This window comes from Eleutherodactylus coqui, chromosome 2, assembly GCF_035609145.1.
Source record: "Eleutherodactylus coqui strain aEleCoq1 chromosome 2, aEleCoq1.hap1, whole genome shotgun sequence".
In the NCBI taxonomy this organism is placed as follows: domain Eukaryota; kingdom Metazoa; phylum Chordata; class Amphibia; order Anura; family Eleutherodactylidae; genus Eleutherodactylus; species Eleutherodactylus coqui.
Window position 1 is genome coordinate 279,020,378 of NC_089838.1, and position 14,318 is coordinate 279,034,695.

Consider the following 14,318-nt stretch of genomic DNA (forward strand, 5'->3'; position numbering starts at 1 on the left):
TAAATAAGCCCTGTGATTTATATAGTGGAATATGTAGTCTTTCCACCAGGAATTGTACAGTAAACCACTATACAAAAATGTAAATGTGTTATAACACAAAGCACTGCTTTTTATGAGCTCAGCTAAGCCATTTAGGGGGTTCTCCAACTGCAAATTATTTTTTGAAAGCTCTTCAGTTTTTCTCGAAAAACATAAAAGAAGGCATACTCACCTCACCCGATCCTCCATTGCTTCCCTTCTGATGCTGCAATTTACTTCCTTAAGCAGAAGCGATGATGTTCTGGCAAAGGGACATGTGACTGTTGTTGGTGAAATCATAGAGTCCCATAAGAAGATAGGTCCAGAACTGACCGACAATGCACTTTTTGGTGCGTCTTTTAGTGCAGCTGAACTGCCCCTTGTGAAAGGAGCCTAATGATCTGTCTGATGACAAGCTTGTCCAATGTTCCCAACATCAACCATCAATTCTGTAAATATAGCCCTGGATTATCATACAAGCTATATTTCAGGTTCGATACAAAATAAGTCATGTAGCGTGCTTACAGACTTTCTCAACTTTTATGCAGATCATTTCTGTATATAAATTGTAAAATAGTGTTAAACTGTGAATTGTAGCACAAGCAATACCCTACCCAGCATCCCAATGCTTATCTAGTTAATGGAGAATAACAAAAACACAATGTGGATAAACTCATCCACCATTACATGCTACCATGCCAACAACTCACAAGCCACAAGGGACAATTAACATGACTGCTTGCAAAACATACACTCACAGTGGAAACTAATTATTAAAAGCTCATGCGGGTTTTGAGATGTGGCCGAGCGTTTCCTTATCAACCCTCAAGCATAGCTTATTTGGTATTCTAAGTGCTTTGTTAACACCACCAAGAGATGTCGTATGCCAGCAATGTTAGCTACGGCAGAAAGAATGTTTGCTTGTAATGTCATTTAGATATAAAGTATATAGGTCACGATGATTAAACGCAACAGAAGGATTTGGGGTCATTTGTTTGCCTTTTAACATTACTGGTTAATGTATATAAAATGTGTCTCATGACGAGAGGGAAGAGGTAATTGTCAAAGTGAAGGAAATCAAGAATATTTTTGGAATCGGATGATGCGTTGAAGCATTCGAAAGAACAAAGACAAAAGACAACCGTTTTCCGTTGAAGGGTCACTTGTGATCTATTAACATGATCCTCTATGCGGTTATCTGTTCATGCATTAGCATCTGTAAGCTGTATCTGATTCTTCTACTTAACCAACAAGGGAGGAAATTTTGAGGATAGAGTAAGGAAATGTTTTGCTGACCATATCCAAATACTGTTGATAACCATTAACCCATTAAGGACTAAGCACTGTAAATTTACGGTGCTTTGTCCTGGGCTTTAATCCCAGCCGATGGTAAAAATATGGAGAAGGAAAGAAGAAAAACTACTGATGTAATGGTGCAACCTTTTTGGAAAGATGTACGTAAGCTTGAAGTTTGGGGGGAAAATTGAGGCACACCTTTTCTTTGAACGCAAAACGTTTCAAGGCAAACACGCCTCTTCTTCCCTTTTTTTATTATTTTATTTTATTCTATTTTAATTCCTCACTTTACCTTTTTGTTTCCATTTCTTCACCAACACCATTGTTGTTGTTATATATATTGTTTCTTAGTGTGTCTCCAGCGAGACTGAGGAAGAGGTGTGCTTGCCTCGAAACATCTTGCATTCAAAGAAAAGGCGTGCCTGCCTCAGAACACTGTGCGTTTATTTGCTGGCTTTCATTTAAAGAAAATAAATTTTCCCCCAAAACTTCAAGCTTACCTAGATCTGTACAAAAAGATTGCTCCATTACATCAGTGTATTTTCCTTTTTTTATTCTCCACTTCTACACTGGCCAACCCTAACAGGTTGCAAAGTCACTGATCTGGCAGCACCAGGACTAGAAATGTATGCAACTTTCTTCACTAATTACAAAAAGACATCACTTACTGAACTCTACACTCGGTTCTTCTCCACACCGGATCCTCATTAAAGTAGCTCCACCTCCTGCCTTTTTTCACCACTGCATCAATAGTAAAAATATGGTGGGGGATTAAAGTCCCTGATTCTGCAATCAATCAGAAGCAGGACGGGTTGTCAGCTGTTAGTCCCAGCTGAGAACCCAAAGGAGAAGGGAGAAGTGTTTTTTTACCCCTTCTGCCTTCTCTTTTCTCTAGTACACAGTGATCAATGGGCGCTTTGTACTAAAGAGCAAAAGTAGAAGTATAATTTCCACTGCACGAGCCGGCAGTTATGTGACCACCTGGATTCCCTGGCATAGCAGAGCTGCAGGGTCCTAGCAGACCCTGATCAGCTCTACCAGTGACTATTGTCACTACATGGGGATGTTTTCTCATGTAACTGGGGCCCCTATGGATGCTGTTCCTATGGATGCCCCAGCTACAGTGCAAAAGTGTCAATAAAAAAGAAAACAAACATATGAATGACCCCCTTATGTCTTATATGACATCATGGGGGACATAGATAGTAAAAAAAAAATAATTACATAAATAAGCAAAACAAAATTACAGAATAAAATAAAAATATATTGGTAAAACCCAAAGCCGACACCAAAACAGTCGCCGTATGCACCCTGTAATCCAAAACCATACATATTATATATCAAAATAAGGAACCTGTTCCCATACTTTAGTTTAGCGTAAATGTACTAATTAAAAAAAAAAACTATAAATGAAAAAAAAACAACATTTTTTAGCTTTTTACCCCAGTAGAACTGAAAAAAAATGGAAAAAAGGGTCAGTGAAAAAGATATTTAAAAAATAGTTCTACATGTCACGAAAAAAATGCAACAAAAATAATTTTGGTAGCTAAAGGAAAAAAAATAGGGCAGTTAAACCGCCCAATGGGTAAAATCCCCCAAAAAGTGTATGATCCTTAGGGTACAAAATGGCCTGGTCCTTAAGGGGTTAAATGGGTTTTCTGGGAGTAAACTATTGATGACCTATCTTCAAGATAGGTCATAAGTAATTAATCAATGGGGGTCCACCACTTGGGATCCCCAGTGATCAGCTGATTGAAGAGGGCATGGTGCTCGGGTTTGCACTGCAGTCTTTTATCATCAAAGCGCCCCTGTCACTTCTCTCAGCTGATTGGTGGGGATCCTGAGTAACAGACCCCCACCAATCAACTAATGATGACCTTTGAGGATAGGTAATCAATATTTTACTCCCGGAAAACCCCAGTAAAGTCGCAGTTTAAATTGCTTAAAATATTGGAATTGTTATAGATATTTACCTAAATGTATTTTTACAAAAATGGGATGCATACAGTAGAAAGAGAGAAAATCCCACCAAACCTTTGGACAGTTCAGTGCATGTCATTCTGCATTGAGATGAAGAATGCAGTAATCTGAGTTAGACTGGTTGCTAGGAACTTGTTGTCTGACAATCGCAAGGGAAATGTTGTTATTATTATGCAGAGTACTCCTAGCAATCAGACTGAATGTATATTATTCTGAAAAGATAGGTCATCAGTATGTGATGACTGGGGGTCTGCCATCTGTAACATCTGATAACTCAGCTGCTCGCTAAGCCATGAAGTCTGTGTACAGAGTTGAAAGCACAGAGCGCCATACACTTTGTAATTATGATGGCATGATATTGCAGGCACTTCAAGAGGTTCTGGCTATATTGTCTGTGAAGTACTCCATACTTTACTGATCCTCCCACCTAGTATTATTTAGTATTAGAAATTTAGTGTTTAGTGTAATTTTCATCTGTCAGTCTTGGACTGTTTTTTAGTTTCTCTTTTGCAGTAGGGTTGCCGTTTTCGGGGCGGGTGCTCTGACTGAGGGGCCAGTTCACTTCAGGAGGTTCTTGCTATGTTGTCTGTGAAGTACTCCATACCTTGCTATATTTTGGTCAGTTATTTTTAGATAGTCTGGATTGATCTGTTTTACCAGTCACCTGTTTTACTCCATCTTTGTGTCCAAAACTTGTCATTTTGAGCTAACTAGTTGATGCAGATGTGATAAAACCAGTCAAGGAAGTTACGATTTTTCTCTAATGTTTGCCTCCCCTTGATCATAACTAAGTACCTTGTAGGTTTTGCCACCAAGGACAATAAAGTAAGGCGTTTGTTTCTCCTCTACCACCTTTCCATGATCCCTAGGCTAATTTCCCACCAACTTGTTTAATAAAAACAGTTCTTCTGTTGAAGAGAATCCTGTGTATGTTCTCACTGCTGAATAGCAAATGGGATGCGACCAACCTGAACTGGGCCCTCTTTCTTCAAAGGCCAAATGGTAGTTGCAGGGGCTGCCAACATGGTGCAAACATCAAGAACAGTGGAGTCAGTTGCAACTTACAAGATGGAAAAGTTCTCCTATATACCAAACATCACATGTCCGGTTATCACTTTGGCTCTGTGGGTTTCTGACTGGTATACAACATCATGATTGCTAAAAAAGAGCAAAAAAAAAACAGTTGAAATTGTGTTCAGCATGGCAAACATTATTATTCCATCGGTAATCATATTTAATTACACCAACGCCAAGCAATTTAGACTTATTAACATTTCATTGTGTGAGGTTTTTTATTGACCTAGAGTCCAACAAATTAACTAATCACGATTACACAAACATTTATAATGATTTTTGGATTTTGGAACATAATGTTGGCAATAGATGAAATACCATAATAGCTATGATAAGTGAACGAGTGTCTAATGTTTTATGAATTCTATAACTGCTAATTCTACAAATAATGTATGAAAACTCAGCCATCTCCATTACTTCTAAGTTATGTATATAAGTAATGCCTATAGATTAACACATGATCGCTTTCTTTTGATAAACAGAAGACTTTTTTCAAAAAAGTTGACTATTTATATGATAAACTACACTCCTGCATCCCATACACAGAAGAGAGTGAAACCATAGTGGTGGCTACCTTGGTACTGGATCAGCATTGGACCGGCCTTTTTTACTTGGTATATGTGAAAAAACTGGGGTTTGCAAAAAAGGGAATGGGATTTCTTGGAACTCATGCCAGTAAGAGGATCAGTACCACTGCAATGATGAGCAGGACTCTCTGAGGACTCAGTACCAAATTGGATCTGACCCCACAGCTCATGTAGATCTAATTACCCCTTCTTCAGCTTTATATCTTGAATGAAACCATAAAAGTGAGAAGAAATTTTACAGAATGCTTGGATTACATTCCCACAGTGCCTTATGATTCAGCACCTATCAGCCCTGTGTTGCTGACTAATTAAGCATGGGCATAACTAGCCTATCATTGACAAGTGTAAATAAGGTTTTGCTAAAATTCTTTAGCTAAATTTATTTAAGAAATAAGACTGGGGTAAAACGCTTTACAGATAATTCTTGGGGTCAGTAGAGTGGTGGTGGCTTTAACAGGGGTCCCGTGATGGCCATTAAAATTGATGGAGCAGAACAACTTTAGCTCTTGGCTCACAGAGGCGAGTTCTGATAACTCTTTATAATGCCTACATACCCTGTTAGAAGATATAGACAATAGTTTTTCTTTGTGAGACTACCTATTTGAAGGGAACCTATCACCAGAATCCCACAGGATAAACCAAGGACGGCTAGATATCAATCAAATAGAGAGATTTCCACATATGTTTTTGTTACTGTGCATGTGTGAGTTTTGGACAGAAGTGTGAATGATGTAGGAGATGTTAGCCATGTCCATCATTGACATAGAGACAGTTCATGGAGCCGAAGGAAGGTGAAAAGAATGGTCCTGGCCTGCCCACCTAATAGTTCAGGCAGCATTAGCATACAGCATGGACTTTATTAAAAAGTTCTTTACACAAGGTACAATTATATTATGCACTGTAGAAAAGTATATGAGGTCTATTTGTAAAGGGGCACACTGCTCCTCTCTATCCCTTGCAGATGGAGCCATCATGATGACCGGAGAGCAAAGCCCTCCTCTATTGTCCCAAAATTGATCTGGGCAGAGAATAGAGAGTGTTATCAGAGGCGATGAAGTGCTATGTTGGGAGGCCCAGCACTTCTTCAGGATATAGCAGGAGGAAGGCTGGTTGAAAGACTGTCAAGCATCATAAATAGGCCCCAGCCCCATTGATGCTGTCACTGTTCTGGACCTGAAGTGTCAGGAACTTTCTAGCGGCATATATAAAGCCCATAAGGCTGTGCCATCAAGAGAGCTCAGGGATAGGCAGTGAGGCCAAAGTGCTGAGGGGGCACACTCTGGAGCTGTGAGCAATACCCTGCAGGATAGGAACAATGGAAGCTGTAGTGTGACACACTGCGGAGAAGCAGTGCATACAGCAAAAGAGTCTGTGGGTAACACTAGGAAAGCTATTAGTGCTGGAATGTCTGAGTTGATGCCGAGATCCAAGTAAAGAATAACCTGGAGAACATCGAGAGTGTGAAACTTTGCTACTGAGCAAAGCCGGACATTTAAAGGTACTTCTGTACGAGATCATTCGTAAGTTAGGCCAGTCTCATTAAAAGCTGAACTATGTACACATGAATAGCAACTTTTAGGGATTAAGCAGTCCTGCTGTCAGTGTAGCAAGACACATGTTAGTCATTAGGGACATTTATAATTGAAGGAAGGCTTGACCAAGTAGCAGCAAACTTTAGCTGGGACTCCTAACTGTATCAATCCTGAAAATATCTGTACACCGGTGTGGGAGTTCCTGCATTATGCCGTAGGTTGAATAAGCACTTGCGTTTTTCTTGCGGGCTTTTTCCATGTGATATCGCTGCATTTTTTAAACATGATTGTCAATGGGACCTTCTAATGTTAAAAACACATCGTAAGTTTGTGCTTTGCAATTTTTCTGCGATGCGTTTTTAACATTAGAAAGTCCCATTGACATTCGCGCTAAAAAAATGCAGCAATATCGAGTGAAAAACACAAGTGGGTATTCCCCCTTAGGGTTCTGCCAAGTACACAAAGCATTTTATTATCTATGAATTGTGTGCAAAAGGCTGTAACATACTATTCTATTATTCTCTGTTGAACTTTGAACTGCCTTATCACTACAGGGTGCTGCTAAGGCCTCCTGCACACGAGCGGATTTGCATTGCAGAGTCCGCGGGGGCCTCCGTCTCTGGACTCCGAAGCAAATACTGCTCCATAGCATGCTATGGCAAATTGCAACTTCATCTCCATGAGCGGAAATCAATTGCAATTTTCCGCTTGCGGAGAAGAAATCGCAGCATGCTGCGATTTTGTGCAGGCTACGCACAGACAGCTTTCATTGAAGCCAATAGAAGCCAACCATGCCGCAGCACTTCTGTAGTGAGCACTGTGGAAGTATCGTGGGATCCACGTCATCACCTAGCACGGGCCGGCGCATCAGCAGCGCCTAAAGAAGACACCGGACAGGTATGCAGGGGTCACTGGCCGGGCACCGGGTTGAACTCCGTTGCTGGAATCCCGCATGCGGGGTCTGACCCGCCCATATGCAGGAGGCCTAATACAGTAATTGTCCAATATACAGCATAATATATAATTTCCAAGTATGCATATAATAACAGTTATCAGCCTTAGCTAGACTCAGTTAAGATTATTTACGATACCCTGACAGTTTTTTGTATCTGAATGTTTCCTAAATTGCTTTACCTAGTTTCTAAAAGTCCTAAAAGTTCCTACTTTTGTAACGCCGCCTCTTATCCTGTAAACTGCGCTGCATACAACCACCCAGAATACATTTACTACTTGACTAATATCGATCAGCTCTTGCTTCATTATGCTGGATATTGGTGACAAGCTCCCTTTAAAGAAAATTGGTTCTTGGTATGGAAAACATGATCAGTAGGGTTTTTATTTTTTACATTCAAGTTCTGTCTACATTGACTTACGGATCTGTATTTATAAACTATTAAGACCAAGTCCCAAAAACAAACTTCCACTTGTACAGTAAGAGACCTGAATGATCAGAGTATAACCAAGCATCGCCTTGTAATATGTGCTAGAGCTCAACACTATACTCACTGCAACGTACACATTCAGTCTCAGTTCTCAATGCCATTCCTTCCACGTTCCAACCATAATGATTGCAGATGAATGACCAAATAAAAGTCAAATTCTTTTTTTAAAACTTTGTTATAAAGAGTTTCTACTTTTATTTTTTCCCTTCCCATAGAATCTGGAAACACATTTTCTCTAGCCAGTACATAAGATCCCTGGGGAAGCCATTCAGACAGATAATGTGAAATACAGGTGCGTGTTTGTTAGGGTTTATTTGTAGTGGAAGTATTTAAAAGGACACTGTGTCCCCAGAATGAGAGTACTAATGCCTAATGTGGGGTTCACCAGATGTCTGCTTACCCATTTGTAACTTTGATCGCACACTGGGGAGGGTTTAGTGAGTTGGAGGAGACTGGTAATTTATCAGCTCAATATGTCCTATAAGTAGAGAGAACTACTTCTTACAAGCAAACTTTAACTTTTCCAATTGTGATTTGCCATGTTCAATGTAGTTATATATATATAATAGGCATAGCATAGTCCCAAGTACAACACCCAGCTGTGCAAGGCAGAGTTTTCCAAAGCATTATGGGAGTTTTTATTCAAAAATATGCTATTAATGGTGAAAAAAGAGACCGGTCATTTTTAGAGCTCTGCATTCAGACTCAGACGATCAAAGAGAGACTGCACACAAAAAGTACCAGATCCTAAATATAATGGGATAACTACATTTAGCTCCAGTCTTGGAAAACCAGCAAGTTTTCTTCTCCATACTCTCCTCAATATATTTTTCAGATAATGTACATGATTTCTAAATTAACAAATAGATTTGTTCAGTGACTTAAAAAAAACTAATAATTTTTTTCTTAATTACAAAGTCAGTTTTCTAGCACAAATTGGTAAGAAAAAACAGTGGAGGCGATCAAGTTGAGTTAAAGAGATGTAATGTACACAAATAGCAATAGTTAGCATGACTGCAGCAGTATAGTACATAGTAGTAGTTAGGCTTTCATAATGCGTTAAATCTCAATATAAACGTTTGCTGCATCCAAACTCGGTATATAAGGAAATACATTAATTTTATAGCATAAATGGGTTTCAGGATCCAGTTGATCCACAATACTTGATTTGCTAAGATCAATGATCTCTATGAATGGTCCCATATAGAGATGAGTGAACGGACTCGTTTAGGGCGATTTCGCAATTGAGCACCGCCTTTTTTCGAGTAACTGACTACTCGGGCGAAAAGATTCGGGGGGCGCCAGGGGGTGAGTGGGGGGTTGCAGAGGGGAGTGTGGGGGGGGGGAGAGAGAGTTCCCCCCTGTTCCCCACTGCTACCCCCCGCTCCACCACGCCGCCCCCCGAATCTTTTCGCCCAAGTAGTCAGTTACTTGAAAAAAGCGGTGCTTGATTGAGAAAACGCCCTAAACGAGTACATTCGCTCATCTCTAGTCCCATACTGTATTTTTGTGTACCTGCAATGTTACATACAGGTACGTGGTTTGTGTTTATTCTGTTCAGGCCCCATTCAGACAATTTTACTCTGCACTTAGCGTGTATGTCCATGTGTCATATGTATGTGTCCGTTTTTCTTGCACTCAAAAAGAAACTGTAGAAGACCCAATTATTTCTCTAGCTTTGCCTAGCAAAGATCCATGTTCACTTCATTTTTTTTTTGTACACCCATTGGCTTGAATGTGAGACTGTGGTTCAAGAAATCAGACCAGAATACAAGATGCTGTGGTATTCTTTACACATACAATCCGTTGTGACAAACATGCAGGTATGGGTGTAGAGGGGAGGTATATTTCCCAGAGATTCCTTTCCTATGTGGACTAGCAGAGAGAGTCTCATCTACTACCAAATTAATTCTGTGTAGTGGCCGGCACTTGTAACTGCAGCCACGGCTCACGTTGATTTCAATGAGAGCTGTGCTTGCAGTTACAAGCGCCGGCCACTACATGGAGGTCAACGTGGAGACTTCTGTTGCTTCAACTCCGACCTCTGTGTATTTGGGCCACTGACAGCATGTGTCTAGTTAGCTGATCAGTCGGGGTTGACGGACCCCAGACGATGACCTATTGATGACCTATCCTGAGGTTAGGTCAACAATAGTATTTTTTATGGAAAACCCCTTTAATAGTTTGTAACTGGACAACCCCTTTAAGACAACTTAGAGAACAGTGAGCTTGTTTTGTAAGCTGGCAGGGAGAAGCTCTCCAGCCGATAGAGAGGGATGTACTTTGTATAGTTAGGCAAGGCTTTACTTTTGTTTCTGCGTCGTCTTGTTTTTGCTTGCAACCTTATTAACCCTTTCCAATCCACTGTCTGACCTGTGAAGACATTCTGATTTAAGGCTGCACAGCTCCGATGTTGGAAGTCGTCCGTCAGGGTTCTCTTACTGCCAGCCTCTCTGCTGTCTGAGCCTATCCAACGTGTCACCTCATGCAGTACTGGCTTTAGCCAGCATATAGCGCTGTTGTGTAACAGCAGAAAAAGAGTAAGCCCCCTAGGAAAACCAGGATACAAATGGGATTTGAAAGGGTTAATAAGCCTGACCATGAGGCAACTGAAACGTATTCCTCGCTGCCTGGCTTTGTGTTGGATGAAAGAAATGTGTTCTGTGACACCAGCAAAGGCGATCCAAAGCTAAAACTTCACACTGTATAAAATGGGTCTCTGTGCTGCATGTATGCAGTCAGTTTCACACATGAATGGAGTATTATGTTTATCTGAATAAGCCATTAGTTTAAGCATTATGTTATGCTATGATGTATAGATTTACTTCCAGGGTGCTTCACATGTGAAATATCAAGGAGTTTAAATAGAAAACATGAATAAACAATCTAGGCAAGCAAGTACAATACATATTAAGGAGGAGATTTGCTGAAGGTACCAATATATTGTACGTTGGAGTAAGAGATGTCACATTTCTTAACAGATGCACTCCCCTTGGTAAATTCGAGTCCTCTTTAGCTGTCTATATGCTAGAAATTGAAGGCTACCCTTTAGCAAATATAGCTTTATGTTGTAATTTGCCAAATTCTGGGCTAATTCATACTTTATCTGTTGATCTGTAGAGGCCCTGCTCCCTTCTCAAACCCTGAGAACTTTTGGTGACAGAAGCATAAAGCAGCAAAAAGTTACAAATTGCTCAAATGTGGTGAACACCATTAATGTACAAATTTTCAATGCCAGATGTGTGTTGTAAATGCAATAATAAATGCCCCCTTAATTTACTGAGTGGTATGCTGAGGGATCAGCCCTATTCCCATTTGCACAAGGAAAGACTAGAAGCAATGGGATGAAACTGAAAGGGAGGAGACACAGATTAGATATTAGAGAAAACTTTCTGACAGTGAGGGTGATCAATGAGTGGAACAGGCTACCACGGGAGGTGGTGAGTTCTCCTTCAATGGAGGTGTTCAAACAAAGGTTGGACAGACATCTGTTTGGGATGATTTAGGCATCCTGCAATGAGCAGGGGGTTGGACCAGATGACCATGGAGGCTCCTTCCAACTCTACCATTCTATGATTCTATACTGGTACAGAAGTAGGGAGGTTCCTGCCCACAAGGGCTTACATTCTACGAGGAAAAGGGAGAGCAGTTGAGGGGAGAAGCTGCTTATATGGTTATATGCTGGTTGTAAGCTTTTCTGCAGAGGTGAGTAGTAGTGCAGTGTTAGGCTGGTTTCAGACGAGAGTACTGTAGCACGTCCATAATACTGACCCCTATTACGGATGTGTTACAGATGACATTACAAGCGTATGTCATCTGTATTTCATCCCTATTTGATCAGTATATTTTATTTTCCACTGGACAAATACAGATCCATAGAAAAGAATAACAATACGAAGGCAAATACAAAAAAATAGGTCATGCTGCGTTTTTAAAAAACGGTCGTGAAAAATATGACCATGTGAATAGATACAAAGATTTCCATTAGTTCTGTATATAGTCTGCAAAACACGGCCCAAATACGAAGCTAATCTACATTTGTCTGAAAGTGGCCTCAGAGTACGTTGTGGTTAGAGGGGCTTTTGAAGGATACAATTGTATTTTGGGACACACTCGTGAATTCATTTTATGGCGCTAATAATAATTTAACAATTCTAAAACAGAAATGTTGTCTTGTCATTGTGCGATCGGCGGCCTCACATAAAAAATGTCTCCAAATACAGCGTCCCTTTTCTCTTACAGAACAAAGGCTGTAATTAGTTGTTATGGGCACAAAGCCAATGTATCTCTGACTGTTTTGCTGATACATGCTTACAAACCACTCGAATATGAAGGACAATCGACAGATTCTGTAAGTGTTGCAGAAAATGGTGTCATTAATTCCGTCTGATTGTTACCATTTTCAATCTTACCAACATCATTTTATGAAATGTATGTGTTTAATAATACAGTGGGTAAGAGTCAGCCATTGTGTTTTGGGATATATGCATTTACCTGTAGGCGAAAATGCTGAAATTTGCACGAAATGTATCAAAAAGTGTGCATGGTAAGATATATTTTGACACAACACATAAAGTCCAGTATTTTAGATGTTTTTCTTTTTCTTTCACCACCTCATACATCAATATGTTGCACCACAAAGTATCACTCAACTTGAATACATTTGACATTCCCTACAACTAGACGCTTTTCAAAACTGTTGAGGAAGGCGTAAAAGTGTTAATGGACAAACAAAAGAACTGGATTAAGAGGGGATTGGAAACAGGAATGGCCAATGACCCAAAAAATAAGCAATCCTTAAAGTGTAGAGTTTCAAACTTATATAAAGATATATTGTAAACTTAAAGGGGTTATGCCAAGATGAACAACCCCTTTAAGGATGTGGGCCTTGTAGCGGAGTCCCACCTTCAGTACTCCTGATAAACAGTTAACCTTGCTGTAGTTAGCCACCACCAGCCTGTTATTTCCCCTGTAGCAGACACAAATTCTGCATGCATTATTGAGGAATCCTGGGATTTCTTATCGAGGGAATCATTCTGTATCTCAATGCCAATTTTGACAAAAGATGGAAACTCAAATTGTTGTGGCTCTCTTGTTTTAGGCGCTCATCATTGTATCAGAAGCCAGGCCAGTAGGAGGATCCACTGACCCTATAGTGCACTAGTCCCAACTGAGCTATATTATACATTTAGTTATTTGCCAACACTGTGTAACACACTTTTTGTTCCTAGTGTGAGAGCCGTAAATGTTTCCATGTTGTGTCTTGTATCAATTTCATATGCCTCAGTATGTTATATCATATGTTTGTCATCTTCCTTTACGAGAACTTTGCAGACGAACTGGACAACCTTAAATGTTGAGCTACTTAAGACAAAAAATCCAAACTGACGACCATGACATTATCAGCCCCAGTTTCCCAAAAATAGAAGCAGCACTAATAAAGATCAGAGATGACTTCTTTTCACGTTCGAAACGTGTGTGATTTGTAAACTTCCTCAGACTCAGACAGTAACAGTGAATTTGGCCACCTGAAAACATACCAAGTAGCAAATATTTACACTAACACTAAGCTGTAACCCTCAGTTCCTGATGGCTTACGTCACAAACATTTAAAAAATATCTATCAGTAGCTTTAAACTTTGGATTTGTGGCCAGAAAAAAATTCCTGAGAATTTAAAGGGATTGTTCAGTTGCAAATCATTGTTGAGAACTATCCACAGGATAGGCTATCAATAGTAGATTGGTTAGGTTCTGCTGCCTAGGAGCTCCACCGATCAGCTGGGTTCAGTGTGCAGGCACTAGGCAGGAAGCAGACAGCTCTGTTTTAATTGTAGTGGCCAGGCTTGGTATTACAGGCAAGGTTCCTATTAAGTTCAATAATAGCTTGGTCTGCAATGCCAAACCTGACCACTGCAGTGGGAATGGAGCTGTCTGCTTTCTGCAGAAATCAGCTCAGTGCACAAGCACACTGATCAAAAAAAACACTTAGGGATTCCGGGCAATTGACCACTGCTGATCTATTATTGATGGCTTATCCTGTGGATAGGTCCATCAATAGTTTGCAACTGGGCATCTCCTTTTACGCTAGTTACATGTTAGCTAAGCAACACAAACATAGCTGTAAATTTCCAGGAACAAAAGAGAAAATGTTGCTACCTAGTGTAATCTGTCATTCTGTGTTATAAGTTATTTCTTCCACCACCAAGCCAAATACATGACTACTGCTATCTTTATGAGAAGCAAAATCTGTGCTTATTTACAATATAGGTAAAAATCCTCCATTCACAATTCTGTGGGGTCTTCTTGTAACACATAGTTACCGTAGAAGAAACATGCTATAACTCATTGTGATTACTCACAAAAAGCTGATTTAAACATACATTAGCAGC